Source organism: Bidens hawaiensis, unplaced genomic scaffold (assembly GCF_021521415.1).
Source record: "Bidens hawaiensis isolate Kalapana, Puna unplaced genomic scaffold, B.hawaiensis_p1.1 tig00036803_1, whole genome shotgun sequence".
Classification (NCBI taxonomy): domain Eukaryota; kingdom Viridiplantae; phylum Streptophyta; class Magnoliopsida; order Asterales; family Asteraceae; genus Bidens; species Bidens hawaiensis.
Window position 1 is genome coordinate 1 of NW_027496429.1, and position 22,647 is coordinate 22,647.

General features: G+C 37.1%; 2 pseudogenes across 1 annotated transcript; both read right to left on the reverse strand.

The window, feature by feature from the left end:
* Positions 1-117: 117 nt before the first annotated feature.
* Positions 118-3,088, reverse strand: LOC143588840 (putative receptor-like protein kinase At5g18500; annotated as a pseudogene). Its single transcript, XR_013145173.1, has 7 exons — positions 2,435-3,088; positions 1,584-1,688; positions 1,394-1,516; positions 1,002-1,172; positions 797-933; positions 512-718; positions 118-435 (listed from the first exon to the last, which is right to left on the reverse strand). The product of XR_013145173.1 is annotated as a putative receptor-like protein kinase At5g18500 (transcript).
* A 2,177-nt stretch (positions 3,089-5,265) lies between these two features.
* On the reverse strand, positions 5,266-8,504 carry LOC143588841 (RNA-dependent RNA polymerase 6 pseudogene; annotated as a pseudogene).
* Between the last annotated feature and the right edge of the window lie 14,143 nt (positions 8,505-22,647).

Consider the following 22,647-nt stretch of genomic DNA (forward strand, 5'->3'; position numbering starts at 1 on the left):
ACTGCGTTTAGTGAGATGTTAAAGCGTTGAACACAAGTTAACTCATAGCAAAGTCTTGGATTTTAAACAAGAATAGGATAATATATATTTAGCAAAATAAATGAAGAAAACCATAAGTAACATCCCAAACTCCCCCATAACTATACAAAGCTAAACCCCACCCCACTAGACACCCTCACAAGCTTCCTTAACTTTGTGACTTACATAACAATCAACACTCCTCCATCCATGTTGATTCCCTCAAAATACATAAAAATACAATACAAATCACTTTTTGCTCACAAGAATCAAATTAGATCATAGGAAAGAATTTCATGGCTTCAAGTTCCTTCTACTGTCTGATCGCGCCTCAGGATTATCACTCCTATCCGTGTCATAGTTTTCTCTCTGCGCTTCAATCACCATGCTACTCGCGTGTGATCTACGCCGTCGATCCTATATTGTAATTATATAAACTTCACTTACTTGATCTAATAGTAATAATATCCGTTTTCAAAACAAACAAACAAACCTCTCTTGGTAACTGGTATTCTTCAGATTCAAGCATGCGAACGACTTGACTCATTTTGGGTCTCTTGTCGGAATCCGGGTCACACACCTTAAAGCGGTCAAGAGTGCTCGTTTTTAAGGGCTCGTGTTGACGGTTTTGTTTCAATGGTGGGGTCCACCACTTCCTCTGATCTCCTGCTTCCAACCATCATTTTCAGCAATCCACAAGGTTACCTGCAAAAACCATAATGAAGCTTACAAGTATCCTGAGGCAACAATACGATTTGTTGACTTTTGGTCAAAATATGATTTACCTCTTGAGCAGGGCGACCATAGTCAACAGGGTCTCTTCCGGTTATTGACTCCAAAAGTACAACTCCAAAGCTATAAACATCACTCTTTTCATTCAATAGGCCAGTATTCGCGTATTCCGGGGCCACATAGCTGTAAATAACAGAAAATTATATACGATTGGTGCTGAAATGTGATTTCAACAGCAATGATGTACTAACCCAAAAGTGCCCATAACGCGAGTTGTAATGTGGCTTTTTCCAGCACCAAGAAGCTTCGCCAGCCCAAAATCAGATACCTTTGCATTGAAATCATCATCAATCAAAATGTTGCTCGACTTTATGTCTCGGTGCACAACTTTTGGCTCGATTGCTTCATGCAAGTAGGCAAGGCTGCATTTAAATGATCAAATGTGACTATTTGACCTGATTAACGATAGAATGGGACTATATGGTTATGTTTATGTCTAACGGGTTAAATGAGTTCAGCTAAAAGCTTTTGATTAACAATTGAAAATAAATGGCCATCGTAATAAACCAAGTTTCTTTAGACATTTTTAACGCATTATTATGTTTAATAAATTAAAATATACAAAGATATATTATATACTTACGCCTTAGCTGTCCCAAGAAGAACCTTTATCCGAGCCTCCCATGTAAGATATCCATGTTGGCGCATAGCTCCATGAAGCCATTGTTCTAAATTCCCATTGTTGACGTACTCGTACACTAACATCCTACTTTACAAGAATCTCATTAAATTATACACCTTGAATTATGCATCTAGAGAGAGGAAAAGATTACCTATGAGTTCCCTCGATACAATAACCCAATAACCGAACCAAATTCTTGTGACGGACGTGGCCAATGGCTTCAACCTCCACTCTAAATTCCTTCTCCGCTTGGCCCCTAGAGAAACAAACTACCATTTAAACAAATGCTGAACAAAACAACCACATTGCAGCTTGCACTGGGTAGGCGGCCTTCAAGGGTGTTAAATAAACCTATAAATGAACCGATATGAGCAAGAACAGGGAATGCCCTTCACTTTACTTTAACCGAACAAACGAACACTACGAATGAACATAACTTACATAGATGAACGAACACAACAGAATAAAAGTAAACATGGACAACTGGACATCACTCTGTTGGACCCAAAAACTTAATAAAGTATAATGAATTGTAATGGGTGATATTTTAATTTCATAAAACTGGACTAAACTGTAATGAGTCTAAAATTTTTTAATGAATATATGAACGATACGAACATGAATAAACTAAACAAATGTATAACTAATGAACACAAATGAACGTAGACGAATGAGCACAAGCAGACTAAAATGAAAAAAAACGTAAACTAACGTTCATGAACATAAATGAACGAACGAGACATGTGTTCATGTCCGTTTTGTTTAACTAGTGAACACAACGCATTGTTCATGTCCGACTCATTAATTAAATAAACGAACTTCAGTCAAACGTTCGGTTTATTTACAGTCCAAGTGTTAAAGGTAGAAAACCAGTGGAAGTTGCATTTGAACCTGAGACCTCTGCTAGAGGGACTCAAGCGTTTACCACTGCGCCATCCCTTAAAGGTTCACAACGTTACATTTTATAATAAACTTAAAATAACTAAAGTTACAAAAACTCACAGATTATTAAGAAGCTTCTTAACCGCCACCGGATTCCTATTAACCAACGTCCACGATACACAACTCCATACCCACCCTCTCCAATAACATTCTCTTTCGAAAACCGATTTGTTGCAAGTTCAAGATCGCGCAGCGTAAACCAATGACCCCAACCCAAATGTGAAAACTCAGGCAAACCCACAAGCGGAGACGGTGCACTGATTGGATGAGACGAAAGAAGAAGATGTTTATACAAAAAATTTCCAGAACTCCCATCTTCCCCTGACTCATCCATATGATGAAATGAACCTTGACTACTTGCATTATCCCCATTTCTTGATTTCGACACACCAAGATGAACCAAAACTTTATCCGAATCTTTATCACTGTTCTTATCATGAATTGTGAGAAGAATACCATCTCGTGGAGCAAAATCAGCAGTCGAAACCTGCTCAACTCGCACTTCTTTAATCTCTTTTGATACCGTCGGTATTCGACTGTGCGGGATCGCGTGTGAGCCCCTCCTTCGCACTCTCTTTCGAGAAGTGAGGTAACATGTTAACACACAAAGAATGCCTATAATAAGCAACCCAATAATAATCCCAATTAACTCCCATACTTTAATCCCTAATCATCTACTTTCTCGGATAACCCGTTGTTTAGATTGTCCCCCATTCTTGAAAATGATCAAGTACCTGAAAAAGGTATTGATCGCAGATAAACAATTACACATTTCCCAAACATCAGTTCCACCCATTAATCTGGTTAATAATTAGGATTAGGGTTTTGCAGATTGGTGGAAAATGAAGTTTTATATAAGGTGTAACAGCCACAAGTACATAAAGTAACATGCTTTTCAACTAACCTTGCAATACCCAGATGAATTTAGCATTTAACTACAGTAAAGTTGTGAACTTATGCAGAGTTAAGTAAAAAGATGAAGGGAATGTGGATAATTTACCTTGAGTGAAGCAACTAAAGAGTGGATCTTGGTGTTGGATGAAAAGCCATAGCCATGAATGGGGTTAGAGATCTGAGTGATGGAGATCTAATCTAAGCTGAAATGGAGTTATCTGAAACAGCAGAGCAGAGATAAGGAAAGGTAGGAAAGATGGAGTATTCACCAGAGGTTGGTTGGGTTGGTGGTGATGATGAAACAGAAACTAAAGCAAAAGCTATCATTTTTTTTAAATCTTTATATTTTGTGAAATAATAATTATACCTTTTAAATAGTTTTTAGAAAGTGATAAATGCACAGATGTATGTTTTTGTTTGTGAATTTGGGGATTATAAATTGTATTAATGTTGGTCACTTGCAGGTGACTTAGAGGGGATGTACACTTGTTTTTTAAGTTAACTTATTTTTAAGATAAGTTTTGTGCACCTTATATTTAAGTTTTTTAAATATTAAATAAACACCTAATTCTCTATGGTCTTTTTCTAAAGCTAAAGAACATGAGAATATATGAATCATGGCCAATATTACGGCTGTGCCGTTCATTGATCATCGAAGGTGCATGTAAAAATGGTTTCAAAGGCTAAACAAGTTAGAAAAACTATAAGTGCACATGGACAAATTGAATCAAGCCAAAGTCGGATCCCGTCCCCCCCCCCCCCCCCCCCCGCCAATGTCAATAACATGTCAACACTCTCTTCAGTGGGCAAGACACGTTAGTGTAATGAAAAAAAGATGATTATGTAAATTGAGCTTTAGATCACTTAAACTAACTACACTTTTATAAAGTCCATAAAAATATCTCTTTTATAAACTAACACAAAAGTTTTATAAAATAATTCAAGGTTTGTAAAATATTAGGATTATGAGAATTCGCTAAGATGCAAAGTTAAAAATGATCCCTAGAACAAGGTTTATATAATCAACATGGTATTTTAAATATGAATTTTTATAGCGTAGTTCAAATATGCAGAAATTGTTTATAAAATTTATTAACTTTTATAGAATATGATATCTTTTATAACATGGAAGCATAAAACGAAAACCGTTCGGAAGCATTTTTTTATGAAGAAGATGTTTCTAACATGGTTTAGGGTCTTGAAAAACTGAAAATAAATATAAAATTAAGAAGAGAAGAGTAGTTTTTTGTGAGAGTTGATTTCTATCACGATCATAGAGTATATGCAAGAGTGATCATTATCATTGTTAGTGAAAAGATAGAGTGATGATCACAAACCAAAACTAGTAAGAAGAGCAAACTATTAACACCTCATCCTGCTCTTTCTAAGTTATTACAAAGTTGAAAGTGCACAAAGTAAATGAAGGTTTGCATGTATTTGTCATGCAAAACAAGTTATTACAAAGTTGAAAATGCACAAAGTAAATGAAGGTTTGCATGTATTTGTCATGAAAACAAGCAACGTTTTTGTAAAAGGTGTAACATCGCTAACGTCAAAAAAAGAAACAAATTTACCAAACTCTGATGTGAATAATATTTTAACGTAGCTTTTTATTTACCACAATCCCTTAGGAAGTAAAGATGGTGTAACCCAAACAAGTTATACATAACTCATTTATCTAGATGAGTCAAACAAACTTCTGATGAGTGTGACAAATACATAATTTATAACGTTTCTAGTGACATACAGAAGCTCACACAGTGACTACAATTATATAAAAAAAGCTTTTAATCTGAACGTAAACACCCAAATACAAAGTAGGCACCAATGCAAGATCAACAAAGATGAAAAGATGTACAAAGCATATGAAAAAATATAGTCAAAAAAGGCATTCAAATGATTGTTAAATAAAAGTACCATCTGTATTGTTATACAGACCCTTCAAAAATGGCAGAGTGATCCTGCTGCAGCGAATTTCAAAAACAACCCCGATTCGGTCAAATCCGGTCAGCAATATACCGCCCAAGCGTATCGACCGGTTGTCAGAATTCCCGGGTCCCGCTCCCTACGCTTGATCTTAATCCTTGCAAGATAGTCCTCTGCAATCCAAGCAAAGCTCAAATTTAGCATTTTGCCCTCCCGATCAGGCTCTTGAAACTTCAAAGCTTCTTCACCCAAATCGGATGATACGCAACTTGATACCACGCGGACGCCTTTTTCTCAAAAATCACATTTCTTTCCTCTTCAGAAACATGGTCAAACTCAGCCCCGAGCTGGTCAAACACCTTCCGGAAATCCTTCCGTAAAGCACTATAAGCATGCTTGATTTTATCCTTCATTTCGCCTTGTTTCTTGCTACTGTGCTTTGGCATCGACCAAATATGACCTGTTACGATTTCTTCTTCACGGGCCACTTTATACTGCCCGAGAAGCCCGTTTAGTTGTCGGTCATATGACAACTTACATCCCCAGGCATTGTTTAAAAAACTTTCTGAGTCAGCAATTTCGAGATCTTTATCGTATGGTATACTCCAAGGGAGGATTTCCTTGTCGGGACCCGGTGGTGTGACATCTTTATCATGAAAATTTTTGATCTGACGGTATAACTTCCCGAGAATTTTCTCAGATTTGTAGCTTTGAAATTCTTCTTTGCCCATGAAATCAGGTACAGTTTTGGCCTGAGCTGATGTGGCATGCTGACTACTTTACCGGTTTTTGGGAAATCGACAGCTGTCGCTGCTAGTTTAGCTAACTTTATGCATTTTTCTTCAAGGGCCCCGTAATCACTTAAGTCAGCATGAACAACATGCATGCGCGTTGCAAATTTGCAATTATCACATCACCCTCGATAACCGTCAAGTTCCTAGTCGTTTCACTAAACCTCGACCCATGTTCGCAAAACAATTCTCAACCGACGGATTCGATACTTGAATAAAACACTGACCCTGTTCAAGAACCGCCAGCTCATCAAAACAACCCATTAACCACCTCCATCGTTCACAAAAATCCTCGATTTTTCCAGTAAATCTTCAAGTTGTGCGACGCGTATACTACTCAACATACCTCGCAAATGCGGTTCGGTTCTCGGGTCAAAACCCGAACCCAACATGATTGAAGTCGTGCTCCCGCTTTCAGCACACGAAGCGTTAATTACATCAAACGCCACTTCGGTATTTTCAAGCATTAAATTCAACTTTGTAACCATTTTCATTTGCATGTCCCAAAAGACTCCATCTTTAAGTTTAATGTCTAATGCCGAGAGTAAAGTTATAATTTGTCGGTTTAAAAACCCGGGCTGTAAACGAGTCCAGGAGCATATCTCTAGAATCGTATGATCCGACTCGAACTTATCCATACTGTGTCTCAAAGCAAGTTTGAAACTTCCACCTTTCATATCGGGCCAGCACGCAACAACACCCTTACAACCCGCGTACCGAATCTGATACGCGCAACCACTCACCAGGGTATAATGTATGCATTTTGTATGAGTATAAATAAAACAGTAGGTTATTATATATTAACATTTTTTTGCCTCCACATTGTGGTGCACGGGTGGTTTTGTGTGAAAACAATAAGATTCAAGTCTAAACCTTTATTGTATTGATTAATAAGTTGTTGTGATTACTTGATTACAAATAACCCCTATTATAACCATAAAAATTACTTGTTAGACAATAATAGGAGGAAAACTAACTCAATAACCCCCTAGGTTTGTAAGTCCGACAACTAGGTCCCCGCACTTACGCAAGATTACACTAACAATCACCCCCCTAATCTTGTGACACCGATGAAGCTTCGCATCTCGTTAAACTTCAACCGTGGCAACGCTTTGTAAGGATGTCTGCTCTTTGTAAATCTCCACTGACATGCTCCACCTTGATTTGTTCTCTCTCGATGCACTCCCGAATGAAATGGTATCGTGTGTTGATGTGCATGTTTCTCTCGTGAAAAACCGGGTTCTTCATCAAGGCAATAGCGATGAATATCCACCTTCAACGTCACAATCTCCTCCTTTTCTCCGGTCATCTCTGACAACAAACCCCGAAGCCATAAGGCTTGACATGCAGCGGATGTAGCTGTCATAAATCAGCCTCACATGATGATAACGCCACCGTTCCTTGTTTCTGAGAAACCCATGATATCGGTGATGTACCATAGTAGAAAATCAAACCTGAGGTACTCCGACCATCATCCATATCCACCGCATGACTACTATCACTATACCCGTGCAACATACTGTTTCCGCCTCTTGAGTAAGTAATACCAAAGTCTAGTGAACCTCTTAGATATCGAAGAATATATTTAACCGCTTGAGCATGAGCTTGAGTGGTGATTTCATGAACCGACTTGCATAACCAACCGAGTAGCTCAAATCGGGTCTCGTATGAGTTAAATACCGCAAGCTTTCGATTATCTTTCTATAACCGTCGGATCTACCTTCGGATTCTCATCTTCTTTAGCCAACTTTAAGCCCGGTTCCATAGGAAATTGAGTCGAGTTGCACTCCCAAAGACCTGCTTCTTTTAGGATCTTCGTTGCATAACCACCTTGCTTTAACGTTATCCCACGATCACTTTGCTTCACTTCGATCCCGAGATAGTAATGCAACAACCCGAGGTCACTCATCTCGAACCTTGACTCCATTTGTCTTTTGAAATTTGCAATTTCTTGCACACTTGTACCGTGACTATCAAATCATCAACGTAAACTCCAACGAGTAGCAGCCTTTGACCGGAACACCGTTTGTAAACCGCTTGTTCTTGTTTACATCGAGTGAAACCGAGTTCCTTTAACGACCCGTCTAGTTTAGTATTCCATGCCCTTGGAGCTTGGCGTAGACCGTATAACGCTTTAGCCAATTTGTACACTTTTCTTTCTTCACCTTTCTTAACGAACCCATCCGGTTGAAACACATACACCTCTTCTTTCAAATCACCATGAAGAAACGCGGATTTTACATCCAAGTGATGAACTTCCCAACCTCGGTTTGCTGCTAAAGCGAGTAAAAGTCGAACGGTTTCGATTCTCGCCACCGGCGTGAACACCTTTTCGAAATCGATCCCATATTTCTGAACATACCCCTTAGCTACAAGTCGGGCCTTGTACTTGGTTATTTTCCCGGCTTCATCTCTTTTGATTTTATAGACCCACTTAAACCTATCGGTTTTACTTTGGGTGGTGCTTCGACTAACCGCCATGTCTTGTTTCTTTCAATCGACTCGACCTCCGCTTCCATTGCTTTTCTCCAATGTTTTCATTATTCGCTTCTCGAAAATTTACCGGCTCATCATCGAATAATAATAGGATATTTAGCTCGTCGGTTGTCGGGTCTTGCTCGACGGGTGTCGGTATACCTTCAACCAGAAAGTCGCTAAATTTCTTGGGTAAATCCATCTTTCGAGTAGTTCGACGCGGCTGGATAAGTTGTACGGTTCTTCGTTTAGGCCAGTGTCGGGCCTAGCCGGGCTTACAGGTGGGCTGCCACCTTCTGAACTTGATGACTCACTTACGTTTTTGAGACGAACCAACTCACCGGTATCATGTCGGTCTACGGACCCGGTGTCAAACCCGGTTGTCACTGCTCTGATTCGGGTTCAATATCGTACCTGACAATAAACTCGGTCCATTCCGGACCCTTCTCGCCCTCTTGTTGTCAAGATCAGCCCACACGTACCTTTTACACTCGTCAAACTTGACATCCCGCGTAACGTGTATTCGCCTTTTGATCGGATCAAACATACGGTAGGCTTTTGTTCCAGGTTGAGTACCTAAGTGAATCATCACATGCTTTGGTCGTCCAATACCTTTTGACCGGTACCAAGGACTTTTACATACCCCGTGCATCCGAACACTTTAACGTGTGAAAGGTTCGGTTTTCTTCCTTTTAAACGCTCGTACGGAGTCGAATCCTCCAACGATTTTGTTGGTGATCGGTTTAGTAAATAAACAAGTGATGAACCGCTTCTCCCATAGATCTTGTGGTAGTGACATCGCCTTTAACAAACTTCGAGTCGTACCAAGTATGGTTCGGTTTCTTCTTTCAACACTCCGTTTTGATGTGGGGTGTACGGTGGCCGTAAACTGATGTGCCACACCTATACTTGATAAGTAATCTTCCAACACATGGGATGTAAACTCACCCCCATTATCGATTCGTATGGTTTTGAGTTTCTTGCCCGTTTCGTTTTCCACCCTTTTCACGAAATCTATGAGTAAGCCCGCAACTTGGTCTTTCGTCTTTATCGTGAAAACCCACATATAGCAGGTGTAATCATCAACAATTAGCAAAAAGTACCGGTTTCCACCGTGTGTCTCGGGAGTAATCGCGCCACAAACATCAGCATAAACGAGCTCGAGCGGTACCTTTGCACGATAATTAGATTCTTTCGGGATATCCGATCTTGTCTGTTTGCCAAGCATACATGTATCGCAAATTTGCATCGGGTGTTCGATTCTTGGCACTCCATCCGCGAGTTTCGAGAGACCCTGAAGGGCATCGAAATTCAAATGCCCCAATCGAGCATACCATATCCATGCAACATTATGCAAACTGACTTGTAAGCAAACCGGAGAAACAACCTTTAAATTAATTTTATAAACCCGGTTGAAGGAACGCGGTACCTTGATTAGAAGTCTTCCATCTTGTTCGAATATCCATAAGATACCTTCTTGGATCTCGATCTTGCATCCTCCTTCGTCTAATTGCCCGGGACTTATAATATTATTTTTGAGAGATGGAATAAAATAAACGTCACTCAAGGCTCGTTGTTCTCCCCTTTGACCTTCTACTACTATCGTGCCCCGACCTTCGATTTCGACACACGAACCATCACCGAAACTTACTTACGGTCTTGTTACGATCGATGTTGGAAAACCATTCCGGATTTCCCGTCATGTGGTTACTCGCCCCGTTATCAAGAATCCATGTGTTTTTATCACATGGGGTTGAAGCATATTGATTTGGATAAACCCGACCTTCTTTTAGAAAAACGACATCTTCCTTACTCCGAGCTACCGTCATCATGTTTAGAACCGGTCCGCCATCTTGAGCGAGGTTACTTTGATCGTTCGTCTCCTTGTTTCGGTTAGGACATGACGTGGCAAAGTGCCCTAGTTCATCACACCGATAACATTTAATCTTTGACCGATCCTTCTTCACCCGGGGTTCTTTCTTTTCCCGATCCACAACCTTACTTTTCCCTTGTTCTTTTGACTTGATTCGGTTCCCATCTTGCCTTTCCCATGACGCCTTTCTTGATTGCTTTTAGCTTTCCATTCTTCATATGTATATAGGTGTTGTTCTTGCTTACCGGACACGGGTTTGTCTTTATCTCCAGATCGTTCCTCGAACGCTTTTAGGCGTCCAACGGCTTCATGGAACGTCATGGTCTTTATATCGGCAAACTGTTCAATAGTAGCAACAATCGCTATATACCTCTTTCTCGGAACGAACTTCAAAAGCTTTCTCACAAGGGTCTTTTCTTCAAACGGTTCTCCAAGATTGCTTGCTTTGGAGGCTATTTGGCTAATCTTGGTCGAGAAGTCATCAATCGTATCCGTTTCTTTCATCTAAAGTACATCGAACTCATGTTGAAGAGACTCGATCCGTGCTTCCCGAACCCTATCAACCCCAACGAAACGAGTCTTAAGTGCATCCCATATCTCTTTTGCGGTGGAAAGGTGAGCCACTTGCATCACCAAAGCCTCGGCATGCCTTGATAAAGATACACAATCGCCAACCCATCTATCTTTGGATCAACTACCATTCCCCGTTCTTGGTTCGATAGCCTCCAACAACCCTTGAACCTTGAAGATGGCCTTGATTTTTGCCGTCCAAATTGTATAATTAGTGGACGTAAGAATCAGAAACTGAATCAAGAGGGAACTCGGTTCTTTAGAAAAACCGACTTGATTGCTTGACCCTACGACTTGATTATTTTGTTGATCACCCACCTTTTTCTTAATTGTTGCTGTGTAAATCTTAAATCAATGTTTCTTGAAAAGCTTCTGGCTAAACTTTCTTTTGTTGCTTTTGAACCTTAAAAAGAATTTAATATTCCTTTTCTTGTTCTTTGCTTGTCGTGGATCTCCAAGAGAAACAAAAGACTTCCTTATCTTTTGTGTTTTCAAGGCACAAACCCCAACAAACACAACAATCCTTTTGCTATTAAATTGGTCAACAATAATTGCAGAAACGGTTACCGTATCGTCTTCTTCACACGAATTAAAACACCAATCGCCGCCTTCAGACGAAAAATAAACGACCCTGCTGTACTTTTAAACCCTACGAACTTATCGACGGAATCTTGGTTTTGCTGCCGTGGATACCTCACAAACACGTCGCCAGAAAATTGTTTAGGTTAGTCACGGATTTTGAACTCCGATCACGTTACAGGTTGTCTTTGTTCTACGCTGGAAACTTGACGCCAACCTCGTCGGAGATCAGGTGAACACCGAATCTTTCTTCTTGGTTGCCACTCTTGATCTCCAATCTGTCTTCATAACCCGTCGCGGAGGTCTTGCAATCAGATGTGATCGCCTTCCTCGCCGGACTCGGTCTTCAATCATAGATGCTCGCGCCGCCGGTGCAGAACCCTAACCGTAAGCTCTGATACCAATCGAAGACAATAAGATTCAAGTCTAAACCTTTATTGTATTGATTAATAAGTTGTTGTGATTACTTGATTACAAATAACCCCTATTATAACCATACAATTACTTGTTAGACAAGAATAAGAGGAAAACTAACTCAATAACCCCTTAGGTTTGTAAGTGCGACAACTAGGTCCCTGCACTTACGCAAGATTACACTAACATTGTGTTTTTACGCACGCCCTCATTTTGTTAGGTAATATGATACCATTCATAAACCAACTGATTGTACCCAGTTTTGATCACACAAAAGTCAAAATTGATAGTAAGTTTATAAATGATCAAAGGAGCCTTTACACAATATCCTTAATATCCTTAGAAAACAAAAGTCAAGAACTTAGACAATGAATTCCAAATTGACCAAAAAAGTCAACCATTTCTATGATATACTCTTGCCCAGAAATGATCCTTTATGAAAAAAAAAACAACTTTCCTATAATTAATTAATAATCCTAGGCTATAACTAGCTGCTAACAGTACTGTGTATATTTAATGAGCCCTTCGTATGGTGTGAGAGCATGAGGTGGCTTGGTAAAAATTCACACGTTATTTTTTTGTCAGACTCATCATGTATTGTCCAAAGGATTATAACCAATATTTTTTGTAATTGCTTATTTTTTTTTGAACGACCAACTAATTAACGCTAGGTACTCCGTACGCGACCTCCATTGGCTAAAGGTAGCCCGAGCCGGCCACTAGTCCGGACGGACGGAGCCTCTTGCGGTCCACCTATTGAGGGATTCACCGATAAAACCCGACCCCCACACCCGTCAAATGGCACGACAGCGAGGAGCCGGTAAAACCGGGTGAGATCAGGACTTGAACCCTGGCAAGCCAGGGTCATCCCTTATATCTCCCATATAAATCGGTGATAGTGAGGTTTGTACCCTTACCTCTCACTAGTAAAGTGAGTATCTACCATTAAGCCACATCCAATTTATTTGTAAATTCTTATTGATCTTTAAATTTTTTCTTCGTCCGTTTTCACAAACAAATAGAAATAAAAAACAAACTTGCACTAATAAGACTAGCTCAATCGCTGCAAAAATGTTCAAGATTTTGTCACGCGCTGGTGCAACAAGCGACCTTCTAAGGTATCACTTGAGTGACTCTTTTAATGGGAACACCAAATGATGAGTTCTAATTTTTATAAACCGTTTAAGGTTTTGTCTCTTCACTAACATGAGACAAGATCCTCACTTATTTAAATCTATTTGTTAAAGTTAACAACTTTAATTAATATTCCAAACACTCAACTTCGGAAATCTATAATTCATTCATCTTATGTCCATTTTGAATGCGGTTTGATTCGTTCTCACGGCATAAAAAGCAAACAAAATAGTTAGCAATTATATTAACCATGATTACATATATTTAACTATGAAAATATGAAAAATGCATTTTTGTATTTAATGGAAAAACTCATTTTTCATATTTATCCAATTTTTTCCGACATCCTATAGTTAACAAAACCTTAAATATGTTGTGAAACAACCCTAATAATCAAACATGTGAGAAAGAGATATAAAAAGAAAGATATATTTCATTAATCATGTGTGTAGATTCTAATCTATATTATGTATTGATAACCATAATATTATTGTACTAGGGTATAGACCCATGTTACACACGGGTGGAAAACATGTCAATAAACATAATAAATATAAACAACAAATTCAACCAACACAAAACTTATTCAACTTTCGGATCAAAACGTTAACCATTTACAATGTCTAAATATTAAAAGTTTAAGTTACAATAAGTTAGTGTACACCAAACCACCAAAAAACATCAACAAAAGACCTAAAGCATGTTCTTTCATATTAAACTACTATCAACTTCTTCAAATATTCTAACAAAAAAAACTCATTTTGCTTCACCACCTGAAAATATTAAAAACAATATCATCCAAATTAAATATACCATTAAAATAATAACATGTTTAATAATGAAAGCCCTTGTTACACACGGATGAAAATTATAATAAAAGTAAAAAAAATATTACATGTAATACATAAATTGAGTTATATTATATAATGATTTTTATTTATAAATTTTATAATAAGTTTTGGATATATTTATACACTATTAATTATAAATTGCAAACCAAACCTTGGTGTTTGATTTATTTCAAAACAAAATATTCATACCGATATTATTATATGTAAAGCCCTCGTCCTGGTGCCCTATTTGGACGTTGGATTTACTCATAAACACAGTTCTAAATATCAGAGTTAATTAAAACTTTTCGCGGAATTTATAGATGTCAACCATTCATTACATAAATCATAAAATTTAAACAATAACAAACATGTCTTTGAGTTTGAACATTATAAAATAAGTATTCAGATGCCAACTTCTTTATCATTTGCCATGTGTCTCCCTTCAAGCTAGCTGTCTCATCTACTCATATGCGTGCATACTAAAAGTCAGCTACTCTGAGTGAGTTCTAGTTAATCAGGCAACATACAATGCGTTCATATACTGCATACTTAACCGGAATTACTTTCTTTTGTACACTCATAAGTATATACATTCATTCTTACTTCCTTACTTTCATATTTTACCTTTATTTATATGCATACTTATACGTTTTAAAGAGCATTCAGCCCTACTTTCCTCGAGTATTATTAGGACCCAGTTCTCTCTTGCCTCGGATATTATTAGGGCCTGGTTCCCTCTTGCCTCGAATATTATTAAGGTCCAGTTCCCTCTGCCTCGAATATTATTAGGGTCCGGTTCCTTGTTCATCGATAAACCATACAACCATACTATAACCATATATGTATCCTTATACCTTCACTTGTTTACTTTTATTTCTTTTTTACTTTCAATATTATTCAAATATCATTCATAAAACATTCATATATCATCACAACTTTCACATATCATACACTTAGCACTTAGGGTAAGTGTATTAACTAATCACAAGGAATATGTAAATAGCCCCAAAAACATAACAAGAAAATGGGTCTAGAAACTCACCTGAGCTCGGTTCCTTTCAGAGTTAATGGTAACTCCTTTATTTAATTGGGCACGACTAATTGTATAACAATTACACGTATCAATTTACTATTACTACCATATCATATTTCTAGTTTAATATAACCCTCAACGAACGGGGGTCCGGGGGCAGCGCCCCCGAAAGCGGGGTCTAGAGGCGGCATCCCCTAGCAGGGTCCAAGGGGCAGAGCCCCTGGCTGGGGTCGAGCTGCTAGGTCTGCTTGGAAAAAAAATATTTTCATTAACAGTCCTTAACACAAATTTCATTAGAATTCTTAAATGATTATTTTATTCGCTATCTCATTCGTTATGACGAATGACTCCATTCATTATAACGAATGGTTGGATATGAGTAATGAATGATTTAGGCCATTCGTGATTTCTTTGAAACGAATGAATGACTCATCGTTATAGGAGCACACGAATGTATCTATAACGAATGGTTGATTCGTTGTTTCCTCATAGCGAATGAATGGATAAAGTCATTCGTGACTTCTGTATGACGAATGGAAGGCTCATTCATTACCGGAACATACAGACGTGTCTTATTCGCTATGATTTTTTAACGAATGAACAGTCATTCGCTTATTCATAACGAATGAATATCAGTCTTATCCAAACTTTGACTCAAGTGCCAAAGTCAAAATCGATAATAACAGTCAACAACACCAGATCTGCAATTATCCTTCAAATCACGATGAAACAACACAAATTTGGTATCATTAAACTCGAAATCACAACGCCTACTAACCCTAATCCACCAAACATCCAAACATTGCATTTAAATGGTGCGTTTGATCATTGTTTAAACCCGGTTCTTTAAGCTAACAATTAACCTATCAAACGTTAACGAAATTTATTGAGAATCATTGCGTTTGATTAGTCTTTATCATTTGTACAGATCTAGGAATCCTAAACGAGCCGAACAAGTGTTTAGTTATAAAACGTACCTTTAAACGAATCAGTTTACGAACACGATCAAGTCTTGATGTAGGTTTTGTTCGTCACAACGTTCTAGTACCAACGAGCTCGGGTCTTTTCCTTCAGATCTTGGTTCGGGATATAGGAGGGTGTTTGTGCTTGTTTTTGAGAGTGTATGGAGGCTATGGATAAGAATGAGGGGTTTAGGGTTTAAGGAGGTTTAAGAAGTTTATATACCCTTAAGCCCATGGACCTAAGGCCAATCAGCATCCCTTATTCCATCTTTTAAATGTCCAAGCTCACACTTTAATAGTTTATTTATCTAAACGGATTAACGACACATTATAAAATAAACGAAATTTATTTTATTTGTTCTTTTCAAAAGCAAGATGTTGCATTATACATTTATGTGTATAAAAATTATTTTTAGAACAAAATGTTGTCACATATTAAAAACTGGCTTTCTATAACGTTGGAAGAATTGGAGACGAAGACTCAAACAATAATGTAAAATTTCAATAACTTTCAGTGGCTAGTAATTTGTGTACTTTACGTGTGAAAATTGTATATAAATATATATAGCGACAATGATAATGATAATAATAATAATAATAATGAATTTATAGTGTAATATTTATAAGAACAAATAATTTTACATTCATTAGAAGGTATTACATTGTTGATTTTATTAAAACAAAATAACATACAACAACAAACAAAGTAAAATGTCAACTTAAAACATATTTCTAACTTAAACCATGAAGCCAAAAAGACATATCAATAAAAACTACATCATGATATATGAAGTCATAAAGTCTTGTTTATTAAACAATCATCGAAATAGAAAGAAATGTGTTGTAAGTTTTTATACATGCAAAGAAGAAAACTAAAATCACCACAAAATCAAATTCAATGTATTGTTAATAAGAGAAATAAAGGTACAAACACAATTCATAAACTTATAAACAAATCATAAATCTCTATACACATCCTTGGAATGAAAGAATGAATTTTATGATACGAATTATATAGAGATAGTCATCATATTATCATACGGTTAATAATATAAGTTGTTTGACAAACTTATTACACGGTTTTTATTTATAGATGATTTAGATAAACTTTGTAAGGATGTGATCGAATTAATTATGATGTCAAAAAGACATATCAATAAAAACTACATCATGATATATGAAGTCATAAAGTCTTGTTTATTAAACAATCATCGAAATAGAAAGAAATGTGTTGTAAGTTTTTATACATGCAAAGAAGAAAACTAAAATCACCACAAAATCAAATTCAATGTATTGTTAATAAGAGAAATAAAGGTACAAACACAATTCATAAACTTATAAACAAATCATAAATCTCTATACACATCCTCGGAAATGAAAGAATGAATTTTATGATACGAATTATATAGAGATAGTCATCATATTATCATACGGTTAATAATATAAGTTGTTTGACAAACTTATTACATGGTTTTTATTTATAGATGATTTAGATAAACTTTGTAAGGATGTGATCGAATTAATTATGATGTCAGTTTCTGTCTAAATCTGAATATTAAATTTGAATACTAAAGTGTTTCAGTTTTGGTTTAATTTGAATATTTATTTTTTGTCAAATCTAGTTACGAGATGATTTATATATGAAAAATGAATATGTATTTTTAGTTAAAAATAACTTAAAAATAACTTGTGACGACACAAATTCATACCGAACAAATTTGATACTCTTTTAAAATTAAAACAACCTAATTCGAAATAATTACAAAATATAAAAAAAATTGTTAATTAGTCAACTTAAAAAAATTATGGAAATGTTTTTGATTTTTGAAATATTATAATCTGGGATTTATGTTAATCATTGATTTTGACATTTATGCATAATAAAAATGATCAAATATAAGAAAATGGAAAGTTTATTGAGATTGAAGACTATGGAAAGCTTTAAAAGTTTGCATTTAATTTGTGAAATTCCGTATTTAATCGGCTTTAAATATGTTATGACTATTAACTATGGATGAAAATTTTGTCCCAAATACCCATACGTTACCCGTACGGTACCCGTACACGTACATGTACCCGTACCGATTTAGCCTATTTGGTACGAGTATTGGTACTCATTTTTTGTTGAATTTCGGTACATGTACAATCGGGTATAGCTACGGGTACAGTACAGATACATTTGGTATTTTGTACATGGTTGGATTATATAAGGGTTTAATTGAGATTATTCGTATTTAATATATAAAATAATTTTTCCAACCATGTTATTATTGAACAAGTAAAGTTTATTCAAAATTAAATAATATAACACCCAATACACGAACCAACAAACAAATAACTTAAAGTCGGCGACCAAATTAGGGTTATTCAATATTATATTATTATTAAACCGACGACCAATTTTGTACTTGTACTAATTTGGTACCCGTCACGTACATGTGCAAGACCGATACCTGGATTAATTTTGGTTGTTTGTTACTCGTACCGGTACCGATTTCAAGATCATCGAAAATTTGGAAATAAAAAAGCAAAGTGGTACAAAAACGGGTATTGTACCGAAATACCCGTACCCGTACCATACCAAAAAATTTGGTACGAGTATTGGTACGTGTTTTTATTGATTTTTGGTACGAGTACAATCGGGTACAGATACGGGTACTGTCCCACGCTCATCCCTACTATTAACCATAAATTTTGAAATTATACTGACTATTTAAAATTTGAAATTTAAATATAAATTCAAAATGATTTATTTCAAATTCCGTATTTAAGCAACAACTTACTATATTTTCAGTAACATTAAAATTAAAAGTAAGTTATAATGATAATTCTAATTTGAATTTCAAATAAAAGATTGATATTATTAATTTGAGGATTTATTTTTAGATATTAATTTTAACATTTAGGCGTAATTAAAATGGTCAAATATAAACAAATGGAAAGTTGGTTGACATTGAAGAATATGTAAAAAGCTTTAAAAGTTTGTTAGTAATTAGTCAAATTCCGTATTAAATTGGAAATAAATATGTTATGAATATTAATTAAGAATAAATTAAGTAACAAAGATAATACTTATATTTTGGTCAAGCTACGTATGTGAAATGGTTAATTCTGGAATTCGGTAATAATGCTGGAACATATTTTAGGCATAAAAAATGCTTTAATTTTATACGTATTTAATCTTGATTAATTATGTCATGAATATTAAGCAAAATTTAAATATCAATTGAAATCATTAATTTGTATTTTAAAAGGTAATTTCGTAATAAAACTGGAAAAAGTTTTATGTAAAAGGTATATTAAAATAAATAATGATAAACATGTTTAAATTGATAGAAATTTTCAATAACATTCACACAAGTTAACAATCAAAATATGTTTACAATTAATAGAAACTAGTAATTCGACCCGCCGCGTTGCAGTGTGTGACGTGCAGTTGGGAAAATGATACAATTTCATGTTAGAAAACACAAACTTATCGCTAATTTCCCAAGATACAATTTCATGTTAGAAAACTTATCGCCAATTTGCTTTGGGCACATCTGTAACAACACTTAGGTAGCGTTTGGTATGCATGAATGAGAGTCGAAATGGAATGGACCATTATAATGGAATGAAAAAAAATATGTTTGGTTGGTCAATGGAATGAAATCACCCATTACTATGTCCATTCCATTCTCCCTAAAACACCCAAAATTCATTTCATCCACCCCATTGTTTTTTTTCATTCCATCTCTCTTTCACACTATATCACCTCCACCACTTCCCATTGCCTTCTCACCACCACCACCACCACCCGCTTCCATCGTCCACCACCGCTACCACCACCCACCCAACACCACCTACCAACGCCGCCACCCACCGCTCACCACCGCCACCGCCACCACCACCCACTATCACCACCACCACCACCCCCCGCCTCCGCCGTCTGCCACCACCACCACCACCACCACCACCCACCTTAGCCGCCACCACCACCTACCGCGCTGCTCACCACCACCACCACCTACCAGCACCGCTCACCACCGCCACCTCCAACCATCGCTCCCGACCATCACTACGGCCAGCCACCCACCGCTCACCACCGCCACCCACTATCACCACCACAACCACCCGCCTATGCCGTCCACCACAACCACCTACCTGGGTCGCTCACCACCGCCACTGCCACCACCACCCACTATCACCACCACCTGCCACCACTAAAAATCGCTCTCCCGGCTCCCGCCCAGCGCCTCCGCCACCCACAACCACCATTACTGTTCGCCGCCCACCAACATCATCTCACTACCATTGTTATTTTATTCCGGTTTATTCTAGCTTATCAAAAAATAAAAAATAATAAGTCATTCAATTCCGACATGGTAACCAAACATGTCAATAGAATGGTAATGATCCATTCCATTACCTCGTTCATTACATTCCCTCGCTCATTTATTCAATCCCACATTCCATAATCCCATACCAAACAGACCCTTAATGAACTCTCCACTATCAGGTGGCATAAGTGTAAGAAAAATATACAAATTTTATACTACATAAACACACACTTAATCACCAATTTGAGTTGAATGCATCTGCAACAACACTCATTAAAATCCCACGTTTAATGCTCCAAATAATTTCAATACTCTTAACTTAATTTAAACTAGTGTTTTACCCGGCACGTTGCGCCGGGACAATAGTAAAACCCAAGCGTTGTTGGTCACAAGTATTGAAGCGGTAAGTCGAAGCGAATTCGGTTGGTTCCGGTTATGTGTGTTGTTGTACCAAAACTAAAACAAAAAAATAAATAAAAAAATTGAGGTGGACCAATGGGGTGGCGTCAGCCGGTAAAACTCGGACGTTGGTAAAACCCGATCGTTGTCGGTCACAAGTATTGAGGCAGTAAGTCGAAGCGATTTCGATTGGTTTCGGTTATGTGTGTTGTTGTACCAAAACTAAAACCAAAAAATAAAAAATAAAAAAAATTGAGGTGGACCAATGGGGTGGCGTCAGCCGGTAAAACTCAGACGTTGGTAAAACCCGATAGTTGTTATTCCAGGGTATTGAAGCAATGAGTCTACGCAAATTCGGTTTGTTTATGTCACATTCGTGACGGAACCAAAACTAAAACAAACAAAATCAGCTATCTGTCGATTTTTGTTACGTTCGTTATGATATCATTACAAAAACAAAACAAAACAAAATCTACGTTTGGTCGGTTTTCGTTACGTTTGTTACGAACCAAAACTTAAATAAACCAAAAAGGATTAATAAGGTCCCGCAAAGTTGCCCGATCGGGACTTTGCGGCATCAAACTTCTTGTTTGTATATTATACAATAATAGTAGTTTAAAGACTAAATAAAAATCATAAATATGAACTATAAGTATATAGGTAAACTAGCTTTAGAAACCCGTATATTACACGGGATAAATTAATGTATAAATCACAATGAATTAGTTAATACAAATAAAAAAAAGATAATTAAGTCTCTTTATATTATGTAAAAAAAATATTACAAATATAGTCTTTTTATATCATTAAATATATGTAAGGCCCCGAACCCGGTAGCCCTACTTTAGCGTCGGATTTACTCATAAACACAGTTCTTACAAATCAGAGTTAATTAAAACTTTCACGGAATATAAAAACTTTCATAAAACATTACAGCAATCCAAAAATTTGTCTTAATTAAACATTCTTGTCTTTTAAAATAAACGTCAATTAACATTAAAACATCTTGAGTCTTCAGATGCCAGTCTCCTATTCGCCCACCATGTGCCCGCTCAAGCTAGCTGTCTCATTCTACTCACCTGCGTGCATACTAAAAGTCAGCTACGCTGAGTGAGTTCTAGTGAATCGGACGCCATACAATACATACACATACATACATATCCGAAGATACATATCCATACTTAATCCGTTACCCTACTACCATCCATACATACATATCTACAATCACTAACCTCAGTCTACCAAGAGTACGTTCATAGTCCGCCGTCTATACCTGTACTCAAGATCGTGAACACGTAAAAGGTCCGCAGTCCTTACCTATGTTTACCAGTTATGGTACGTGCAAGGTCTGTAGTCCTTCCCTGTACCATCCTATATTGACAACACGTACAAGGTCCTCAGTCCTTCCCTATGTTGCAACCTAAACCATGGCACGTACGAAGTCCGCAGTCCTCCCCTATGCTAACACAAATATAGCACGTATAAGGTCCACAGTCCTTTCCTGTGCTGACGCCTATCTACAATACGTATAAGGTCCGCAGTCCTTATCTACGTTGGCGTCTATCACCTATAACCATAGCACGTACGAAGTCCGCAGTCTTCCTCTATGCTACCACAACACAAATATAGCACGTATAAGGTCCACAGTCCTTTCCTGTGCTGACGCCTATCTACATTACGTATAAGGTCCGCAGTCCTTATCTACGTTGGCGTCTATCTCCTATAACACGTATAAGGCCCACCGTCCCTATCTACGTTTACATCTATAATATACATCACGTATAAGGCCCGCAGTCCTTAACTACGCCATCACTTGCCAAGTCTATGTCCAACAGAAGTTAGAGGGATTCGCCATCCTAACTTACTATGTCGAACGTAGGACTCACATACCATTAGTGTACCTGTACACACATACTTCACATATACAATAATTACATTATAGCATAAAAACACTCTAGGCGTTCTTTACATCATTCATTTAACCATACCCCTTGTCGATACGTGCAATATCCGAAGATCGTTCACGCCTCGACAAGTGTCCATTTGTAATGTTCATACATCTTCGATATAT